Source organism: Lolium rigidum, chromosome 4, assembly GCF_022539505.1.
Source record: "Lolium rigidum isolate FL_2022 chromosome 4, APGP_CSIRO_Lrig_0.1, whole genome shotgun sequence".
NCBI classification, from domain to species: domain Eukaryota; kingdom Viridiplantae; phylum Streptophyta; class Magnoliopsida; order Poales; family Poaceae; genus Lolium; species Lolium rigidum.
This window is the reverse complement of record NC_061511.1, coordinates 34,354,445-34,377,696: the sequence shown is the minus strand read 5'-3', so window position 1 is coordinate 34,377,696 and position 23,252 is coordinate 34,354,445. Positions and strand designations below refer to the sequence as shown.

At 47.5% G+C, this 23,252-nt stretch overlaps 2 pseudogenes; both read left to right on the top strand.

Moving 5' to 3' along the window:
• Positions 1-203: 203 nt before the first annotated feature.
• Positions 204-11,836, top strand: LOC124646867 (annotated as a pseudogene).
• Positions 11,837-15,165: 3,329 nt separating this feature from the next.
• On the top strand, positions 15,166-23,007 carry LOC124646866 (annotated as a pseudogene).
• Positions 23,008-23,252: the final 245 nt, after the last annotated feature.

The following is a 23,252-nucleotide window of genomic DNA, read 5'->3' as shown; positions in this document are numbered from 1 at the left end:
CTAATCTGGCTCAGCTGGGATGTCTGACGCTTAAACAGTAAAAGCTCATTTCTCTCTGAAGGATGTCCTCTCTAGCGATATCAGCCACCTCGACATAGGTGAGGTGGGCACTGTTAAGATTTGGCGGTTCCGCGCTCTTTCCAGGCATTCCAAAGGACAGGCGTATGCTTATGTTTTGCTTCTCATGTTTTGTTTTTCCCTCGATGACGTCGCTCCACCAATCTGAGATGGTAGGGAAGGAGCCACCAGGGGATCTTGTAGGTCCATTGTCCGAAGATTTCACGCGGTTCTGGATTGCCGAAGTAAAAGGACAATCTTTGCAAAGGTGGCTCGGCGTTTCTGGAACGTGGAAGCAAAGGGGGTAGGTGAGGTCCCCTTATAACTAACATGGGAGCGGTGAGGAGCTTTCCATGGTGGGCAAGCCAAGAGAAGAGCTTGCATTTCATCTCTGCTTGTGCCCTCTATATCTTTGCAGCCCTGAATCTGAGATGACTCCAAGACCTCAAGGTATTGCGAAAGTAGGACAGACGTGGATAGCCTCGTGGTAGAACAAATCCACTTGTTATCCCAAATCTCCTTACCAAAAGAACTATTTTTTTTCTGGTGGCGGTCCTAAAGAGATCCGACGCCCATAGGTGCAAGGGGCCCCTGTCGCACCAAGGAAGTAGCAATGCCATTAAATGTACTTGCAAAATATCATGAAAATATGATCACAATCTGATCAATACTGAATAGTAATAGCGTTTTTGCGTGAAGAGAGATATATATAGAGAGAGTCTATTCCGTGTTATTATAAATCTATTGCAAAAAGTCACGAAAGTATCCCAGTCATTTCTGAACAAAAAAATGTGTATATATATATACACATTTCGTGACTTTGAGACGTATTTTGACCAAAAGAAATGAGCAATAGTATCTGCATAATATAGTACATAAACAATAATATCTTGATAATATAGTACATAATTGATATTGTTAGTAAAACCCACTTTTTATGGACACCAATTATATATTCAATATTTCTTATGTACAGAATATTTTTTGGCCAAATACGTACAGGTTTTAAAAAACATGCACGTCTTATTCATTGCAATGGAAGGAGTAATAATTACTAGCAGTTCTCTTCCATCTCATCGGTGGCACAAGGGATTGATGCTCTCAACTGCAGTCCTAGCCAGCATGCAGAGTCTTGGGCATCGACATGGTCGGCGGCATAGTGTCAAGGTGGTATCATCGACGAAGGGACATGCCGTTACCGTGTTAGCAGCAACTTGAAGGACCTATGGGCCGCGAGCTCCTCGGTGGTGGAGGACCCAAAACCGGCCGGTCTCCGTCCGTATCATCAAGCGACATTTGCAACAGCCTGCGGTTGATCTTCTTGAGCGGCACCGGTGGGTGCCACGGCGGTGGATGAATCAGTCCTGGTCGGGCCGTGTCTGTATGAACTGAATGCACGCATGATATGAACATAGAGTACCAAAGAGCTTTCATGAAGTTGGGCCTAGCTAGAAACTATTACAGCGCGATGGTACGTACTACCTCCCCGCTCCTCCAAAATATATGCCACTAGCTTTCTAAAAGGCATATTTCGAAACAGAGGTAATAGTTAATTAACCTAGTACTACTATACTCCATGTTTCCATAATATAAGATGTTACTATAGGTTGTAATTAGTTATAAGAACATCTTATATTTCCCAACACAGGGATTAATACTAGTTAGTTATTTTGGATGACTAGTATGCTTAGTTACCTTGGATAGCCGCCGAGCATGGCAGGGAGCAGGATATGATGATAGCCAGTATCACCATTGCGCGTGCGACAGAGGAAGAGGAGAAAGGCCGCTCCATGATATCCTGATTATCTCTGTGCGATACGTAGGTCGCAAAGACCGTGTAATGTGTGTGCAGGTATTTTATTGTCTTCGAAATAGCCTTATACGTTTATATATAAATTGATAACGTACTAAGCTGGGAGTTGTCACAATTTACCAAGCAAGGAGTTGTGTGCCAAGCTGAAACTAAAGTATCTACCGCACCCGCATCCATATTATATTCATTGGTTGAGCGACAATGGTGAGATGAAGGTAAACCACATGGTGCGTGTTGATTTTGAGATTGGATCGTATAAGGATTCCATTAATTTTGATGTGGTTCCTATGACGGTGTGTCATCTATTATTGGGTCGGCCATGGCTCTATGACCATTCTGTGCAACACAATGGCCGCGCCAATACATATCACTTGGAGTTCAAGGGCAAGAAAATTAACTTGCAGCTTATGTCACCACAGCAAATTGTCAATGAATCTCGTCAGAAAATTAAAGTACACTTGGAGGATGCACCCATAGATAGGCGAGAGAATTGTAATGCCATGAGTGATATAACGAAAAGTGAGAGAGTGAATTCCTTATTTATACTAACCACCAAAGAAGATATGAGAGAATTTAGTGAGGATCCTACAACCATGCCTCTTGTGCTCATGTACAAGGGTGAGGTTTTGGTTTCTAACGACATGATCCCTAATTCTTTGGTGTTTCTAATGTTTTGCAGGAATTCGACGTGTTTCCGAAGGAGGTGCCCGCAGGATTGCCACCATTGGGTGGTATTGAGCATCAAATTGATTTGATCCCCGGCGCCTCGCTTCCCAACAGGGCACCATATAGGACGAACCTCGAAGAGACGAAGGAAATTCAGAAACAAGTACAAGCGCTACTCGACAAAGGTTATATCCGCATAAGCCTTAGTCCTTGTGCTGTTCCTGTTATTTTAATCCCTAAGAAAGATGGTACTTGGCGCATGTGTGTAGATTGTAGAGCGATAAACAACATTACTATTCGATATCGTTATCATATTCCCCGCTTAGAGGATATGCTAGATGAATTGAGTGGTGCTGCTGTTTTCTCAAAAATTGATTTGCGTAGTGGTTATCATCAAATTAGGATGAAAGAGGGGGATGAATGGAAATAGCTTTTAAAACAAAATTTGGTTTATATGAGTGGTTAATAATGCCTTTTGGTTTAACTAATGCACCTAGTACTTTCATGAGACTGATGAACCATGTTTTGCGTGATTTTATTGGCAAGTTTGTGGTTATGTATTTTGATGACATATTAATCTACAGCCGCAATGAATCTGATCATACTATACATATTCGACATGTTTTGCAAGTGTTGCGTGATAATAAACTCTATGGTAATCTTGAGAAGTGCACATTTTGCAAAGATAAGGTCATATTTCTGGGTTATGTTGTCTCTAAGCATGGCGTAGAAGTAGATGTGTCTAAAATTGAAGCAATTCAAAATTGGCCTACTCCCATGAATGTGAGTTAAGTAAGAAGTTTTCATGGTCTAGCTGAGTTTTATAGACGTTTTGTGTCCCATTTTAGTACTATTCCTGCACCTTTGAATGAATTGACTAAAAAGTGTGTTGCATTTGAGTGGGGCGTCGCCCAAGATCATGGTTTTGATGAACTAAAAAGATTGTTAACTTCTGCACCTTTGCTTGCACTTCTTGATTCAATAAGCAATTTGAGATTGAATGTGATGCTAGTGGTATTGGAATTGGTGGTGTGTTGATGCAAGAGGGTCGCCCAATTGCATATTTTTCTGAGAAACTTTCTGGTGCTAAGTTGAACTATCCTATCTATGATAAAGAATTGTATGCTTTAATTAGAGTTCTTGAGGTTTGGCAACATTATTTGTGGCTAAAAGAATTTATCATACATTCTGATCATGAAGCTTTGAAATATCTGAAAGCTCAATCTACATTGCATAGGCGTCTTGCTAAGTGGGTTGAGTTAATTGAGTCTTTTCCATACATTATTAAGCATAAGAAGGGAAAAGATAATATTGTTGCTGATGCTCTATCTTGGAAAAATATGCTATTAACTCAACTTGTGTTAAAATTCTTGGATTAGAAGTACTCTGTGATTTGTATACCACTGATTATGATTTTGCTGAACCATATCGCTTGTGTGCTATTGGTAAAGCATGGGAAAAATATCACATACATGATGGGTTCTTGTTTAGAGCTAACAAACTATGTTTTCCAGAATCGTCTGTGTGTTTGCTCTTATTGCAGGAATCTCATGCCGGAGGTTTGATGGGTCACTTTGGGCGTGAGAAGACGCTACTCATGCTACCTGACCACTTTTATTGGCCAAATATGAGGCGGGATGTGGACAGGTATGTGAAGAGATGCATTACTTGCAACAAGTTCAAGTTCAAGCTGAAGCCTCACGGTTTGTATACTCCTTTACCGGCACCTACTACACCATGTGAAGATATAAGTATGGATTTTGTGTTGGGTTTGCCGCGTACTAAAAGAGGCCATGATTCTATATTTGTGGTAGTGGATAGATTTTCAAAGATGTCACACTTTATTGCCTGCCACAAGAGCGACGATGCGTCGCATATTGCTAACCTGTTTTTCAGGGAGATTGTTCGTCTACATGGAGTCCCGAAGACTATTATTTCTGATCGTGACGTGAAATTTATGAACTATTCCTGGAAGACACTTTGGGGAAAACTGGGGACAAAGCTACTTTTCAGTACTACTTGTCATCCCCAAACTGATGGTCAACAAACTGAGGTGGTGAATAGAACATTGTCACAACTGTTGAGATCCATGATCAACAAGAACTTGAACGAGTGGGAAGATTGTTTGCCGCATGTGGAGTTTGCTTACAATAGGGCGGTACATTCTACCACGGAGATGTGTCCCTTTGAGGTGGTGTATGATTTCAAACACATTACTCCACTTGACTTGTGCCTTTGCCCATACATGAGAGAGTCAATATGGAGGCATCAAAGAGGGCATATTTTGTACGGAAGATACATATGAAGACTAAAGAGTTGATTGAGAAGAAAGGCAAGATAAATACTGCAAGGGTGAAAAAGAAGTGTAAGGAGATGTTGTTCAAGCCTGGTGATATGGTCTGGGTTCATTTTTGCAAGGACAGGTTCCCGAAGCTACGGAAGTCCAAGTTGTTTCCTCGTGGTGTTGGTCCTTACAAAGTGCTTGCCAAGATCAATGATAATGCCTACTCTATAGATCTTCCAACTGATGAGTTTGGTGTCAGTAATTCTTTCAATGTGACTGATTTGACACCATATGACGGAGAAGACCTTGGAGCGTCGAGGTCGACGCCTTTTGAAGGGGGGGGATGATGAGGACATCCTTACCGAACCATTACCTCCGTCATTACAAGATGAAGACGATGCTGCTGTAAAGCTCAAGTCCAATGAAGTTAGGATTGGACCTATTACAAGGGCTCGTGCAAAGCTACTCAAACAACATGTGAACTTGTTCCTAAATAATACTTTGATCGATGAGAACTTTATACTGCCTAAGTTCTTTTACTTATGTATGATCAGGTACGAAGAGGGAGCAACCATCGCACGAGGAGAAGAGGAGCAGCTGGACGTGAAGCTGGACATGGAGCTGGACATGAAGCTGGACATGAAGACATCCCATGAACGCGCGAGGGAGGAGAGGGAGGCATGCGCGAGGGAGAAAGATCAAGTCCAGGCCGGTGCACAACCCGATCAGACCGGCCGCCACGCCCGGTCCGACCGGCTCCCACGCCGTGGCAGCCCGGCGCCCGCCGGATCCAGCGCCGGTGCCAATCGGGCGGGTGTACTGAGCCACCCGTCCCTCTCCCGATCACCACCCGGTCCCTGGCCCGGTTCAAACCGGACCACCCGGTCCCTGGCCCGGTCGACCGGTCCCCAGACCGGCCGTGTCCGAGTCAGTCTCGATCAGATCCCGATATGGGTCGGTTTTTAATGTATTTTCTTGACTCCTGGTCATCCTGAACCCCTATATAAATGTCCAGGACGCCTCCAAATTAGGTTTAGACCACGTTTAAGATAGACCCTAGTTTATAGTTGATTGCTTTGCAACTCTATTGAATCTATACACCAATTCGTATCGATCTGTTGTTTTGCTACTGAAAGTTTTGTGTGATCTGCTATTTCATTGGGAAATAGACGATTGCAACTTACCGCTTCGTGGTCGGAGGCTACGTGCGCAAGTGTGTGGAGTTGCGAATATCTTGCAGGGTTGAGAACTGTTGCATTGGCGACAGGAATCGATCGAGAGACTTTTCGTCGGCGTCTTCGGGGAACCCCTTATCACCGATTGTGTGACGTAAGATCGTGTGACGTTGGATCACTACTTGAGCGTTACGTCAGATGATCTGCTCTAGCGCAGGCTGGCCAATTTCAGCACAGGCATTGTGTTGGATGCCAAGATCAAACAGTCAAAAAACTGACTGAAACTTACAGATTTTTCCTACATTGTCATATGCTGGATGACTCTAAATAATTTCAAAACTCAACACCTTCAATTAAAAGCATATACATTGTATTCCCATCTTCAATCACTCGTGGTCCAAGTCGATGTCGTCCCCCATCATAAGTTGCCATGATGCATTACCCTTGTTCACCAACCGGGATGACACCATCTGCTCGCTCATGGTATATCTTCTTGACTTGTGAGGATACGACCACAGCAGCAGTAATGGCCATCCGGCAGGGCGGTGGCCGGTAGCTGCGGTAGGTGCAGAAACGGTTCATTAGAGCATCTCCAGTCGCGTCCCTCAAACCGTCCCCTAAACCGCGCCGGATCGAGCGTTTGGGGGACGTGTTTTGTTCGTGCCGCGTTTGGGGGACGTCGCTCCCCAGCCGCGTCCCCCAAACGCCGCCCCCAAATTTGTGCACGAAAATAAAGGTTTTCATTCAATTTTGATTATATATTACAAAATTTAAATGAAAACGGCTAGATTTCATCTAAACCTAGACTACTGACCGCCCGGCGGCGCGTTCGACGGCCCCGCCTCGTCGTCGCTCTCCCCTACGCCGCAGCTCCTCCTGCGCGCGCCTCCTCTCCTTGCGTTCGGCGGTGACCGGACGGTGCCGCTCCCGCCGCGCGTCCTCCGCCGTCCCTCGCCGCGCCGCCCGGAGGGAGAGCTCGATGGCGCGACGAATATGCGCCTCTTCGAGGGCATGGGCGTCGTCCTGGAGCTTCTTCTCCGACTCGAAGGACTCGACGAGGGCGCGTTGCTGATCGGCCGTCTCGTCCGGGTGCGGCGCGTCGTCGTCGGACCAGTCGAACTCGTCGTCGTCGTCCTCCTCCACCTCGGTCTCCTCCGCCTCGGCCTCCTCCTCCTCCATTGGCGCCTCCTCCTCCACATCTGTTGGCGCCTCCATCATCGCCGCCGCAAACGCGTCGGCCGCCGCCAACTGCTCCGCCCGCCTCCCCATAGCGCCGTCGGCGCCGCCTCCCGCTGCCGACGCTCCTCCGCCGTCGCTGCTGCCGGAGCTCGATCGACTCACGCCGCCGGCGCTCGATCGAAGTCACGCCGTTCACGGAACAGCGCCGCCGCTCATCGCGCGGGCGCCGGCGCTCGTCGCCCCATCGCTGCTCCATCTCCTCCCGGTACCGGCGCCGTCGCGCCTCTTGTCCCGTTGAGGCGTCGAACGCCGCAACGGTGTCGCATCGCTGCTCTCCGCTACGCTGCTGCCGTCGCGGCCTCCTCAGCCGCGGAGGCGGGGCGGAGAACGCCGCTAGATCCGCCGCCTGCCGCGCCTCACGCCGCTAGCGGGCCTCCTCCTCGAGTGCCTCCTCTAGTGCCGCACGCCGCCGCCGGCTCGTCAATGGAGGAGACGGCGGTGGAGGGAGTGGCCATCGCCGGGCGGTTCGCCATTGCAACCGGTGATGGAGGAGACGGCTGTGGAGCGACGAGGGCTGTGTTTGTTGCCGGCGGGGTGTGGCGGCTACCATTGATGAGCCGGGAGACCTTTTATAGAAGCTGCGTCGGGAAGAAAGCGCGGGAACAGACGAGAAGAGGCGGGAAGATCGCGCGGAACGGGCGGTGGCGTGCGAACGCCGGCGACGCGTGGAGGCTGCGCAGCACCGACGAGACGTCTCGCCTGCCCCTCCGTCGCCATTAAGGCAAAGATGCGCGCGAATAACTTCCGTCGCGAGGTAGGCGACGGTTAGGTTAAAATTAACTGTGCCGCTGACGCGTCGGCCCCGCCACTCCCCGCCTCGCTTTTCGTTGTGTCCGGCGTGCCCCGAGCGTCCCCTGTGGGACGGGGACGGGCTCGGGGCGTCGGACACCGTATAGGAGCGCGCCGGACAAAAAAGGGCTTTGAAGGACGCGGCTGGAACGTTTTTTTTGTCTGGCGCGCCCCAAATCTCTTTGGGAAACGGTTTTGGGGACGCGACCGGAGATGCTCTTACACCACTCCTCCACCTCGAGCGGAAGAAGCAGCTTGGATCCCCGGTCTCCCCGGACGAGCAGCACGCGAGCCCTCGGTTGCGCCGCGGCTATGGGGAGCTTACGAGGTGGGTGGCGGACTGAGATTGAGCCACTTCGTTTTTTCGCTAGGGGACTTATCTTATTTTCGTTGTCGTGCAGGCAGCGGCGGCGGTGACGCAGAAGGAAGGAGCGAAGACGGAGAGAAGGTCGGGCTACCGGCTTTGGAAGTAGCGCTCGCGTTCCCGCAGGCCACGCCCGCGTCCCTGTTCCCTCCCGCCGGTGAGATCTCCGGCTCTGCTTCATTTGCTCGTCTTCCTTGCCCTTTTTATAAGGTTTAATTACAGGTTTTGGCTGTACATACTGTTTCACATTGTTTTATATTTTCGGTTTTGCTATGTCTCGGTTAACTGCGAATTCGTTAAGTCTCAGTCACTCACAAAAATGCACTTGAGTTGCACTTTTTTGCCAAAAAAGTGCAATTGCACTTTTCTACTAGAAAAGTGCAACTGATCCGAGTTGCACATTTTTTATATTTTAGGCTGCGAGAGTAGTAAAATAAGTGACCTGAATTTCCGTGAAGTAAACGTGATAGTATGCTTTGTGAATTGGAGTATTTCTCTGGATTGGTCGCTTTCACAACTATTTTAGCAACTTCGCTTGTACGGCCAAACTGGAACTGACAGGTTGTTTTCTTTAAATTGTTGTCAAAGTAGTTTGACTTGGATATATTCACAAAGAATTAAAGTGAAAAAAAATGAAAGTGGTCGTTCCACAATCTTAAACCTGCTTATAAGCCTACAATATATAAATTAATTTCTTTGTCGGTTATATAATTCAACATTGTATCTTGTTTCTTGCGGACTTTGATTACTACATATTAGTCTACAGCATGTGAAGTATGCACTGTGCTACACATTACCTTGTTGTAACTTCATGAATTGTTGCTTGCAGTGTCGGACTACTACCAGCTTGATGATTTACTCACTGATGAAGAGAAGGCGCTTAGGAAGAAAGTCCGTGCTATTACAGAAAAAGAAATCGCACCCATTATGACCGATGTATGTTCTTGCTGCTTACATTTCCCAACCAGTTTCATGTTCTCAGAGAAATAGCATAGAATCTAGACTAGTTTTGTGGTGCAACATCAAACATGTCTTCTTACTGAAACCTTGTATTACATACTGTTCCTAGCTGTCTTGTCATATCTGGATGTCTACTCTTCTTTGTACCAGCTCTTGTGCTAAATTAATGCCTGGTGTGTCATAAATTTTGTTATCTTTCTTTTGTAGTACTGGGAGAAAGCAGAATTTCCATTTCATGCCATTCCCAAACTAGCAACTCTTGGCTTAACCGGACTTACAACGAAGGTACAAACCACTCAATCTTTTATTCATGATATACCTTGTAATGTTGGATTTGACCCGCAAATACAGTGCAAGATTTTTTTTTCTTCATGAATTTTGTGACGTTACAGGGATATGGGTGCCCAGGGCTCTCAATTACAGCTAGTGCTATGTCTATAGCAGAAGTTTCAAGGGTCGATGCAAGTTGCTCCGCATTTATTCTAGTCCACTCCTCTTTGGCAATGTCCACAATTGGTAAAGCAACTTTTTAAAAAGATCATGTTTTATATTCTGTTAGACTATGACCAAAAACAACACTTGAGCTCGTGTTTCAATTCTGGATGTTGTGTGAAGAACAGCCCTTTGTGGATCAGAGGCTCAAAAGCAGAAGTATTTACCATCATTAGCTCAGTTAAAAACTGTTGGTTGCTGGGTGAGTTACATTACCCGGTAGCTCATGTGTACAATATTCACTGTGCTATTGTTACTATATTCTCTTCCTAAATGTGTGTCCAATTTTTGTAGGCTTTAACAGAGCCCGATTACGGCAGTGATGCAAGCTCCTTGAGAACTTCAGCAACCAAGGTTCAATACTTATCACTGTATCTGAGAACAATTTAACCCCTTTGTTTACTACCTAATCGTATTATACTATATACATCGACCGATGTAGAGGCCGGGAGTTCCCCTTTGTTGAAAAAAAACTAATCATGTTATGTTATCTTATCTTTCTTAAGGTACCTGGCGGTTGGCATTTAGATGGCCAAAAGCGCTAGATAGGTAACAGCACCTTCGCAGATGTGCTCATAATTTCAGCTAGGAATGCAGACACAAAGCAACTAAATGGGTAATCATCTTGTTTTGGACTATTGTTGATAGCATGGGCTTTGATATCATGTACATGTTTGTATGAAGTTATTTTTCTGCTGATTAATGCAAACTACCCTGGCTGTCGATGATATACTCTCTCCAGATTCATTGTGAAGAAGGGAGCTCCTGGTTTGAGAGCGACAAAAATTCAAAACAAAATTGGACTCAGAATGGTTCAGAATGGCGATGTTCTTCTGAACAAAGTATTTGTCCCGGAAGAAGACAGAATAACAGGCATCAATTCATTTCAGGATATAAGCAAGGTACCTGACACCCCTAACTTCCCCGCTCGCTGTAAGCCTATTGGAATGAGCTGCTTGGTCCTCATTATTTACTCTTGAACCGCTGAAACAGGTCCTCGCGATATCGCGTGTTCTGGTGGCATGGCAGCCAATTGGCATATCGATGGGCGTCTACGACATGTGTCATAGGTGCATATCTCATCTCTCCTTAGCTGTATGCAATAACCATTCTACCAATCAATACCTATTTGACTTGCACATTTGTCTCTGGATAGGTATTTGAAAGAAAGGAAACAGTTTGGAGCTCTACTTGCTGCCTTTCAGCTCAACCAAGAAAAACTTGTTCGGATGCTCGGTAACATCCAGGCAATGCTTCTTGTTGGCTGGCGCCTATGCAAGCTCTATGAGTCGGGTAAAATGACACCAGGCCATGCTAGTCTAGCGAAGGTTCGTAAGTTGCGAAGTACCTAGCAAATGTTCTCCTTGTTTGACACTTGTAGATTATACTCCTTTTGTTCCATATTAGTTGCCCTGATTTAGTGCCACTTTGTTCTAAATCAGCGACAACTAATATGGAACTGAGGGAGTACTGATTAACAATTGAATCCAGGCATGGATATCGAGCAAGTCAAGGGAGGTAGTTTCTCTAGGTCGAGAGCTATTGGGCGGAAATGGAATCTTGGTTGATTTTCTCGTAGCAAAGGTAAAAGGACCTACATCTCTAATTCTCTCCGAACATGGTGGATTGGGTTAGAGAATTTATGTACTACCTCTTACGATTTCTTGATGGCTAATTATTAGCCATAGTAGCTTGTGTCTTCTCCATTTTGCTTTGTCACATAAACATCACGCTCATAACAATCTCTAACTGTTGCAGGCGTTCTGTGATATGGAACCAATTTTCACGTATGAGGGTACCTACGACATCAACGCCCTGGTTACTGGAAGAGAAATCACCGGGATTGCGAGCTTCAAATCCGCTGTGTTGGCAAAAGCTCGACTTTGAATTCTTCCCCCTCCCCTTTGTGTTTCTGGTGTGTATGAGTAATGCAACATCTGCTCTTTGTACCTCTGCTTTAAACCCCTGTAGCAAAATTCTTTCTACTTCTTCCAAATACAGACCCCAGTCACCCACCTTGTATTCTGGTGGGTATGAGTAAGATAGGAATAAATGCAACAGAAAAGGAGTTGCAAGGTGAATGAGGTTGGAGCTGGATTTATATGTAGCGGTACATCACATGGAGTCACCTCTCATGACCAGTGTTTGTGTTGAATCGTACCGGCTTATACATAATGGACTGATACAATTCAGGAGAAATTCCCTGTGTGAGCTATACCTCTAGGCTCTAGCATGATACAGATTGTGCCTTCTTTTTCGTTGATGACAAATATCCCTTTTGTTTGCTCCATCCTAACTTTTAGCCAGCTGTGCTTGGGCGTCACGCTTGTGGGACCGTAGTAATCCACCACATAGAAACAACATGAGATAAAAAATACAGCTGTTATTTGATCTGTCTGGTGCCCAGGGGCAGGTAGATGTACCAAAATGCTTCCACATTAGAACAGCGAAGCTGCTTGTTAGGCAAAAATATCCTTTGATCTAACTTATGGAAAAGTTGAACTTACATGGTCTATGCCTTGCCCGCCAGCTTATATATAGATCAGAATTTATTCACTGCTTTGTGCAAAACATATATAGTATATTCATTGGTGTACAAGTCTCCTTGCAGAAAGATCATGGAAATAGGAAATATGTTCATTTGTGAACAATACTAAAATAACGAACTTTTCATGCAAAACAAGAGAGAACATATTCACTGACATGCAGCAAGACATATATAGTATGATCATTTGTGAACAATACTAAAATAACGACCTTTTCATGCAAAACAAGAGAGAACATGTTCACTGACATGCAGCAAGCTACTAAGTCTCTTGCAGAAGGTCGTGAAAATATTATCATTTGCGAACAATACAGAAAAAATAACCGTGTGCAAATATAATTGTTATACCAGCCATTCATCTCACGTTTTTCCTGTGCAATACCCAAATGGCCACAATATTTCTAATATTGCAAATGAATAAGACATACAATGTTTTCTATGCATAATGTTTTCAATGTTTTTTTTTTTACTTTTGGGGTGCGTATCATTGAAGTGGGATGCATATGCAATTAATTGCAGTAAAACAAACCTGCCTCTTTCATGGACCATCATTATTTGTGTGGAACTGGTCAAGTTCAGACTTTTGTATCTCTTCCAGTCAAAGAAAATGTGGAACAACCAAATATTCTTCTACCAGTAAGACTCATACAGTGCAGTTACCCTTTCCTGGCACTCAACCTGCAACAGCGTAGAATATTCTTCCGGTAGTATCCATGTGGTTGTGCTCTGCCCATCACCTGCCAGGCTGCTATCGTCTCATTGATATCATCTTCATTTTATTCCACGATCTGGAAATGATAGTGTAGAGTTTCAGCAAATGGGTAGGTTAGGTCACTCAGACCACCACACTCTGTATTTATATCATCTGATCTAGGGTTACAATACTACTGGACCTGGGCCTCCATGGGCCTCACACTGGACACTTTGCTACTTGCTACTACAGTGCTACTACTAGACTCATGGCTCAACACTCCCCCTCAAGATGATCATGGATAAACAACCATGGTCATCTTGCAACAACTACGTGACCCAAAAAACAACTACCACTAATGAACATTAAGCATAACTCCTAGGATACATGACAGTATTGCACTTTCCATCATCTTGTCATCTCGATTCATCTCTTCATCAGCAGCGAAGACATCCAGCTTCAACCATCTGGGATACGCACAACTCCTAACCATACACGTCCTCAACAACCCCGGCTGCCTCACCACACAAGTTCCGCAGAACCATCCACACTCGCCTCAATGTCCTCAGCCTCTCTTCTCCACTCTACCCGGCCACTGACCTCTTCCGTCTCTCCCACAAACCCGCGGCCAACTCCGGCCTCAACCATCTACTCCTCAGGCACGCATGCCTCTCCCCTCGGTCATGCCTCAACCAGTCTCACCTCAGGCACGCATGCCTTTCCCCTGGACATATCCACAACCATCACCATCACCACTCAACCACAGCCTCATCAACTCCATCACCACATATCCTCACAGCCTCCCATCTCCGTTTTCTCCCCCTGTTTGAGGGTCTCCTCCTACTGCCTGCCTCCACCATAGCTCCACACCCCCTTCTCTCTCTCTCTCTCTCCCCCTAAAAGAAAATCAACATAGATAGCAACAATAGTTCTTCTCCCCCTGAAGCGGTGCCCACATAGCTGCAGCAGATTTCCGTCACTTCCTTCCATATCTTCTCCTTGGTCTTGCAGCGAACCAAGACAAACTAGCTTCTCTCTCCCCCTCTGCTCCTTGCAGCAAGCAGGGAGCAGTAAAACCGACTTCCTTCTTCTCCCATAGGCCTCATCATACATCCGGCCGCCAATCCCCACAGCGCCGCCGCGCATCAGCCACCACCAGCCAGCTTCCGCTCGCACCCGTGCCGCCAGCTACCACGCCAACGCCTGGCCGCATCTCCTCAGGTCAACGCCCCAAGCTAGACCGCCTCTTGATCCACCTGCGCGCCTTGCACCAACCGTCAGAGGCTGTTAGCCATCCCGCACGCACACGCAGCAAATCCACCGCTCACATCCGGCCGCATCAGCCCAGCTCCCTGCCAGCAACCACAGCTCGCCCCAATTTCTGCTCGTGCGAGCAACCAGCACCACTTCATTTCCGCTCAGATTCGCGCCCCACTTGGCCGCTCCTACTCCGCACGCCTCCACATCTCCCCCTCACACGGATCTGCCACGGATCCACCTCTTCTTCTCTCCTTCTTCGCCTTCTTCTTTCTCCCCGCGCGAGCAGCCGCCGATCTCACACAACTCACATCGCTGTGTGAGATAGCCGCAACCCACGCAGAGCACTTGATGCGGCCTCCCGCCGCCTGGATTTCTACATCTCAACGGTGGTTTTTATGGTCAAAGGAAGAACTTGTTTGGTACTGTTTGTGGCGGCTAGCACTAGCAGGAAGGAAACCTAGGCTCTGATACCATGTAGAGTTTCAGCAAATGGGTGGGTTAGGTCACTCAGACCACCACACTCTGTATTTATATCATCTGATCTAGGGTTACAATACTACTGGACCTGGGCCTCCATGGGCCTCACACTGGACACTTTGCTACTTGCTACTACAGTGCTACTACTAGACTCATGGCTCAACAGATAGTTGAGATTTGTACAGTAAGTTAGGCTTATATTCATGAAGTAACACACATACAAAATCAAGAATGGATGTATAGTCACTCCGCAGCCAACGGTCTCACCATATCATACCGCCATGTATCATGAAGACTCTTCCTTCTCCAGATATTAAAGTGTGATCCAGCAACGCATCCAACCTTTGCTCACAATGCCTCTTGTTGCCATCATATTTGTGTTTCTTCTCTCCACCCTGCACATCCCTTGTTCGACAGCAAGAAGCATGATTTCAGCCCGTGAGCGCCTCACCGGGGAAGACAAGCTTGTCTCGCAGAATGGGAAGTTTGCGCTCGGCTTCTTCCAACCAGGCAGTGAGTACTTCTCCCAACAGATTCCCAGTAACTGGTACCTAGGCATATGGTTTGATAAGATAACCAAGTTAACCCCAGTATGGGTTGCAAATAGGGACAGCCCGATTGTAGACCATAAGATTTCGGAGCTCACAATCTCCAATGATGGTAACCTTGTCATCTTAAACCAAGACACCAAGTCGATAATTTGGTCAACCCATGCTAATATCAGAGCCAAGAACACTACAGTTGTTCTCCTGGACAATGGGAACCTCATGTTAAGAGATGCATCTAACTCATCCAAGATCATGTGGCAGAGCTTTGACTACCCCACTGATGGTTTGCTCCCTGGTGCAAAGCGAGGCCTGGATAAGATCACTGGTTTGAACCGTTGCCTTGTCTCCAAGAAGAGCTTGATTGATCCAGCTCCTGGCCGCTATTGTGTAGACCTAGACACTACTGATCCTGGCCAATTCCTCTACAAACTATGCAACTCTTCCATAGTGTATTGGTCTACTGGGGAATGGAATGGTCAATACTTCAACTCGATGCCAGAAATGTCTACACACCATCTTTATACCTTTGAATTTGTCAACAACGACAAAGAGGAGTACTTCATGTACCATTTGATAGATGACAAGCTCATATCCGTTAACGTTTTGGACATCTCTGGACAGGAAAAACAACTCATCTGGCTTGAGAGTTTACAAGATTGGGTGACGGTCTTCACCCAGCCTAGAGATCAATGTGATGTCTATGCTACATGTGGACCATTCACAATCTGCAACAGCAGCACAGCCCAAGTGTGTAATCGCATGAAGGGCTTCTCAATTAGATCACCTAAGGATTGGGAGATACAGGATCGATCTGGCGGGTGCATAAGAAATATGCCATTGGATTGCGGTACCAGGAACCAAAGCTGGAATGCTACGACGGACAAGTTCTACTCCATGATAGGAGTTACACTGCCTTCAATGCCCACAGTTACAGAAGCTGTTGGGAGCATAGACGATTGTGCACAAGCTTGCCTGCATAATTGCTCTTGCACTGCATATTCCTATGGCAACAGATGCTCCCTGTGGTATGATGACTTGCTTAACATCAAAGAGGATAAAACTGAAACTACCAGTGACGGAGGAATCCTCTACCTTCGCATCTCTGCCAAGGAAGCAGAAAGTAGGAGACATAAAAAGAGAGGCAAAGACGTTATATGGGCTGCCACTGCTCCAAGTGTTGTTGCTTTGGGTTTGTTGACAGTTGTCACGAGGTTTCTGCTGATATGGAAGAGCAAGAGGAAGCAAGCTGCCTGCATGTACAATAATCTACAAGGTGGCAATGTGTTACGACCTCGCTTACAGATCCTCACAGAGAAGTGCAAGTTTGGAAGTACAACAGGATTTGAAGGGGAAATTACATTTGATTCAACTAATTCCTCATTTCTGTTCGAGTTCCTTCTCCCGTTCTTCCTCCTCTTTTATTCCCCTTCCAAGCCAGTCCCGCACGACATCTTCTCTTCGTCCAGTTGGGCTTCAGCCAACTGGCGTTTCTGCCTCTTCTTGGCCCGTTTGCTTCCAGGCCGGTGCTGGGCCGTGACATGCCCCACCCCTTGAGAGCTGGCTTGCCCCCAAGCCAGTGCATTGGGAAACATTGCTTGCAGAGCAAATGCATCCTCCCAGGTCGTCGCTGGTGGCGTCGACGTGTCCCGAGGTCACGTGAACTTGAGGAATGGCCACCCCACCACGCTGGATCGATCTTGCCGAAAGTATCTCGAGTGGCTGCAACATGTTGGTAGTGTCCAAAAGAATCACAGAACTCAGATCACTTACTTGGTGTGTACGAGGCAGGTGACGTTTGAGCTGAGAAACGTGCACCACATCATGGATACGGCTTCCAGTGGGTAGCTCCAGCTTGTAAGCAACTTCGCCCACCCGACGGAGCACTTTGTAGGGCCCGTAGAACTTGAAAGCTAACTTCTGGGTGCTGCGACGCGCGATCGAAGTCTGGACATAAGGTTGAAGACGGAGGTAAACAGAGTCGCCCACCAGGAAGGTGCGCTCCGTTCGGTGCTTGTCAGCCTGTCGCCGCATGCGTTCCTGGGCACGCAACAATTGCTGTTGCAGCAAGGCCATGGTTGTGGAGCGATCTTGAAGGAGCTTCTCCAATTCTGGCGACGTGACCGAAGCGGGATCTGGCGTACCAAAATGCCGAGGAACATGCCCGTATAGAGTCTCAAATGGCGAGCGCTGAAGGGCGGAGTGATAAGAAGTGTTGTACCAGTATTCCGCGAGCGGCAGCCACTTGGACCATTGATTAGGAGTGGCGTGTACTGAACATCGGAGGAATGCTTCCAAGCACTGATTGAGACGCTCTGTTTGCCCGTCTGTCTGGGGATGATAAGCTGAACTCATCATCAGCTGAGTATCGGTCAGTCGAAACAGCTCCTGCCAAAGGGTGCTGGTGAACACTTTGTCGCGATCAGATATGATTCGTTGTGGCAGGCCATGCAGCTTATAGATGCCATCCAGAAACGTTTGCGCTACCTGAGCAGCCGTAAAGGGGTGCTTCAAGGGCAAGAAATGACCATACTTTGTGAGTTTGTCAATGACCACCAGAATGACGTCGTATCCCTGCGAACGAGGTAGCCCCTCCACGAAATCCATGCTGACCGTGTGCCAGGGAAATGGTGGAATAGGTAGAGGCTGCAGCAGCCCCGGAAGTTTTGTGTGCTCAGTCTTGGCTTGCTGGCAAGTGGCACAGGTGCTGACATACTGCGCCACGGTTTGCTTCAGGTGTGGCCACGCAAACATGCGTTTGATACGTTGGTAAGTGGCCAGAACACCGGAGTGGCCGCCAATGCCACTGGAATGAAGAGCCTGGATGATGTGCTGCTGGGCCGTGACATTGTTTCCAACCCAAATGCGGCCATGAAAACGTATCACTCCTTGCTCGAGGGAGTAACCTTTGTCGTTGTGCCCAGACATACTGAGCTCAGACCACAGCTTCTTTGTCTCTGGATCCTCATTATATCCTTCTGTCAAAACTTGCAGCCACGTTGGTTCCACCGCAGAGATTGCCAAGAACTCATTCTCATGGGTGCGACGAGATAGGGCATCCGCAGCAGCATTCGTTATCCCTTTTTTGTACTGGATCTTGTAACTCATCCCCATCAGCTTCACAAAAGCTTTGTGTTGCATTCCCGTGGTCAAGCGCTGCTCAGTCAAGTGAAGCAAGCTTTTCTGGTCAGTTCGTATGGTAAACTCGTGTTGTTGCAGGTACGGTCGCCATTTATCAACCGCGAGAAGGATTGCCAGACACTCTTTCTCATATGTCGACAATGCCTGATTCTTGGGACAGAGAGCTTTACTCAGATAAGCCACTGGATGATCATTTTGCATGAGCACGGCGCCAATGCCCATTTTGCTGGCGTCCGTTTCCACCACAAATGGACGAGAAAAATCTGGAATGGCCAGAACTGGAGCATTGATCAACGCCATCTTGAGGGTATGAAACGCTGTGATGCTGCCACGGGTGTCCATTGGAACCGAATGTTTTTCTTTAGTAATTCCGTCAATGGCCGATCGATCACTCCGTAGTTTTTTACGAACTTGCGGTAATACCCTGTGAGGCCTAGGAAGCCGCGGAGTTCCTTCAGATTGTTGGGTTGTGGCCAGTGTTGAACAGCCGCCACCTTTTCTGGGTCAGTAGCGACTCCGGCGCCACTGATCACGTGCCCCAGGTACTCCAATTGGGATTGGGCAAACAAACACTTGGAACGTTTAATGAACAACTGGTTCTCCTGAAGTGTCTGAAGGACAGCACGCAACAATTTCTTGTGCTCCTCCAAGGTGGATGTATAGACAAGAATATCATCCATAAAAACGAGTACACCGTGTCGCAACAGTTTGTCGAACAACAAGTTCATCACCCCTTGAAAAGTTGCTGGTGCTCCTGTCAATCCAAAGGGCATGACGAGAAACTCGTACAACCCTTGGTGTGTCCTGAATGCCGTCTTGTGCTCTTCTCCTGCCGCCATGCGAATCTGATGGTAGCCCGAGCTCAAGTCCAACTTACTGAACCATTGTGCTCCCGCAAGCTCATCCAGTAACTCATCGACCACAGGCAGGGGGTGCTTGTTTTTTATTGTGAGGGCATTCAGTTGGCGGTAGTCGACGCAGAACCTCCATGTCCCGTCCTTCTTGCGCACCAAAAGAACTGGAGACGCAAAAGGGCTTGAGCTGCGTCGGATAGTTCCATGTGCTAGCATTGCCTGTATCTGACGCTCGATTTCTGTCTTCTGATGTGGCGCATAGCGGTAGGGGCGCACATTGGTAGGCTGAGCACCCGGCACAAGCGGCACGCGGTGATCGCAGTCACGCCTCGGGGGTAAAGCAACTGGGTCTGCAAACAGCTGATCAAATTCTGCTAAGAGACTCTGGATTTCAACGGGAATTGCCTCCATGTCAATCGCTGTCAGGGCATTGAGGTCCGGCTCCTGGTGAATTGGCCGCACTTGGATGCAGTCAGCCACAGCTCCGCGGCGCAACAACCCATGTAATTTGGCCACCGACACTGGACGGCAGGTTCGTTGTTTATCTCGAATGCCCACGAGGCGGACCCGTCTCTTATTGTGGGTGAAGCGCATCCAACGCTTCTTCCAATGCACCCACATAGGACTATGATCCTCCAACCAGTCAGCGCCCAGAATCATGTCGTAACAAGGCAGTGGTAGAACCTGAAAGTCTTGGACGAATGAGTGGCCTTGACAGAGCCACTGTAGCTGGAGTACCATCTGTGAGCTGACAAGGGGCGCACCATTTGCTGCGACAAAGCGAGCTGGCTCTGTGTCCTGCAACTCCCGCCCCAACTGCGCTGACAAGTCTGTACTGATGAAGGAGGCATTGGCACCAGAATCGACCAATATCAATATGTGCTGCTTCCCAACCATGCCATGGAGACGCATGGTTCGGCGTGCCTTTGGTTTTGATGGTGCTGCCAAGGGTGCAAGGAGCATCAAATCATCTTCAGAGGCAGTTGAGCTACCTGATGACGAGTGGCTATCATCATCGTCAATCTGGAGAACTTCGAGCAACTCTTCCACTATGTGTAACGGTACTTGAGTAGCACACTTATGTGTCCTACTCCACTTCTCACCACAAGTGAAACACTCCCCCTTGGATTTGCGATAAGCCCGGAGTGCTTCCAATTTGCTGTCCCAACGAGGTTTGTCAAGCTTTGTGGTGTCATCAGCACGAGCGGCTCCTTTCAACTTGTCAACAGCGAATGACCTGTGCTTGTCTTTGTCACGGTGGCGAGTGAAGCTACTGGTCTTCTCCTATTCCAGCTCGCTTTCCTGCAGTTTTGCCAGCAAACTCGCAGTCTCAACGTCATCAGGGCAATGTAAAACTACAGCAGTTCTAATTTCCGGTTTTAAACCAGCCAAATAGCGTTCTACAAACAAGACTTCACTTGTATAAGGATCCTCTAGGAGAATTTGGTGTTTGAGTGTGTTGAATTTAGTTGTGTATTCATCTACGCAACCAAGCTGCGCATGAGCTAGCATCTGTCTCATATAGAAGGTGTGTTTGCTTTTGCCCCAGCGATCTACTACAGCAGTGGTTAACTCCTCCCAGTGAACGAACTTCCTACGCTTTTGCACAGTTTTAAGCCAGAGTGCTGCATTCCCAACCATGTTGAGAGCAGCGAATTTGACTTTCATAGGTGGTGAAACTCCATATATGTCAAAATAGAGTTCACAATTGTCTACCCAAATCTGGTGATCATCCCCATCAAATTTTGGAAAATCCATCTTAGGAGTCGTGCCAAACGACGTGCGGTGCTGGGAATGGTGGTGCTGATGCTCGTGGTGCTGAGAATGGAGGTTTTGGTGTGACTGCTGTGGATACTGTGTGAAATTGACACGCAAATTCTCCGGCTCAGAACTTCTGTCGAACGACTGTCGTGCATCATGAAACGTACCGTTGGCCGAAGGCAGATCGGGCGGCCGAGTGACCCCCGAATCCTGCCCCCGTACGTGAAGAGCCTCGCCGCGCCCGTTGGGCTGTTTGTCGGTGTCGGTCCGCACGACGGTGGTTGTCGGCGCGATCGGCTCCGTGATGTTCGCGGGCCGCGTGATGGCGCCCGTCTCCAGGAGGCCGAGCCGGGAGGCGGTGTCCTCCGCATGGAGCTGGAGGAGTGCCGTGCTCTTCGTCAGCTCCGTGGTGGTGGCGCTCATCGTCTGCATCCACCCCGTGAGCGCCCCCATCTTCTCCATGAGCTCGTCGAGCTTGGCGTTGGTGGCGGCGTGGTTTTCATCGACGGTGGCCATAGCGGAAGCGATTTGGGTCTGCACCACCGTCGGTTTCTTCCTGGGCGCCAGATCGGACCCAGGGATACACGATCGAGCCGAAAGATGGGACTTACGGCGGCGATTCGAGAATCACCACCAACCGCAGACTGACTGATAGATCAAGCGTACTCCGAGGGAATCGAAACGGGCTCAAGATACCAATTGTTACGACCTCGCTTACAGATCCTCACAGAGAAGTGCAAGTTTGGAAGTACAACAGGATTTGAAGGGGAAATTACATTTGATTCAACTAATTCCTCATTTCTGTTCGAGTTCCTTCTCCCGTTCTTCCTCCTCTTTTATTCCCCTTCCAAGCCAGTCCCGCACGACATCTTCTCTTCGTCCAGTTGGGCTTCAGCCAACTGGCGTTTCTGCCTCTTCTTGGCCCGTTTGCTTCCAGGCCGGTGCTGGGCCGTGACACAATGTAATCGTGGCTTTTAGATACATTGATCTGCAACATGCAACCAAGAATTTCTCAGTGAAGCTAGGGGAAGGGAGCTTTGGATCTGTGTTTAAAGGGTTACTAAGTGACTCAACAGCTATTGCTGTGAAAAGGCTTGATGGTGTCCATCAAGGAGAGAAGCAATTCAGAGCCGAAGTGAGTTCAATTGGAATTATCAAACACATCAATTTGGTTAAGCTTATTGGCTTTTGTTCTCAGGGCACTAGGAGATTGCTTGTATACGAGTACATGCCAAATCTTTCCCTAGATGCACATCTCTTCCGCGGCAACACAAAGGTACTAACTTGGAGTACCCGTTACCAAATAGCCCTTGGAACTGCAAGAGGATTAGCATACTTGCATGAGAGTTGCAGTGATCGTATCATACACTGTGATATTAAGCCACAAAACATACTTCTTGACAGCTCATTCGTACCTAAAGTCGCAGACTTTGGTATGGCCAAATTCCTAGGGAGGGACTTTAGCCGAGTTTTGACTACATTTAGAGGAACTATAGGTTATCTTGCACCCGAATGGATCAGCGGAGTGGCCATTACACCAAAAGTGGATGTCTACAGCTATGGGATGATGTTGCTTGAACTAGTATCGGGTCAGAGTAACAGTACATGCAAAGATAACAGTAGCACTAGTGATAATTCAGCATATTTCCCAGTCCAAGTCGCAAGTAAACTTCTCGAGGGACACGTTGAGAGCTTGCTGGATGACAAGTTACTTGGTGATGTTAACTTGGAGGAGGTTGAGAGGGTATGCAAGGTGGCCTGTTGGTGTATCCAAGACAGCGAATCCAATTGACCAACCATGGGTGAAGTGGTTCAATTTCTCGTGGGTTTGTTAGAACTGGAAGTACCCCCAATACCAAGAATACTTCAAGCTATTGCAGGAAACTCACCATAAATTTGGCTATATCCTCGGTGTGAAGGCTAAGCTGTACTAGTTAAGATCAAGATATGGTACTCGTTGAGACTTGCGTCCATGGTCCATAGTCTTTGTAAGCATCTACCTTCTGTAACTTATCTTTGACGCAACCAAGGATGATACTATGGGAGGGACCGATCCCATTATTATTTGTATGGACCTGCTTCCATGGTCCATAATCAGTGTAAGCATATACTTCCATGGTCCATAATCAGTGTAAGCAT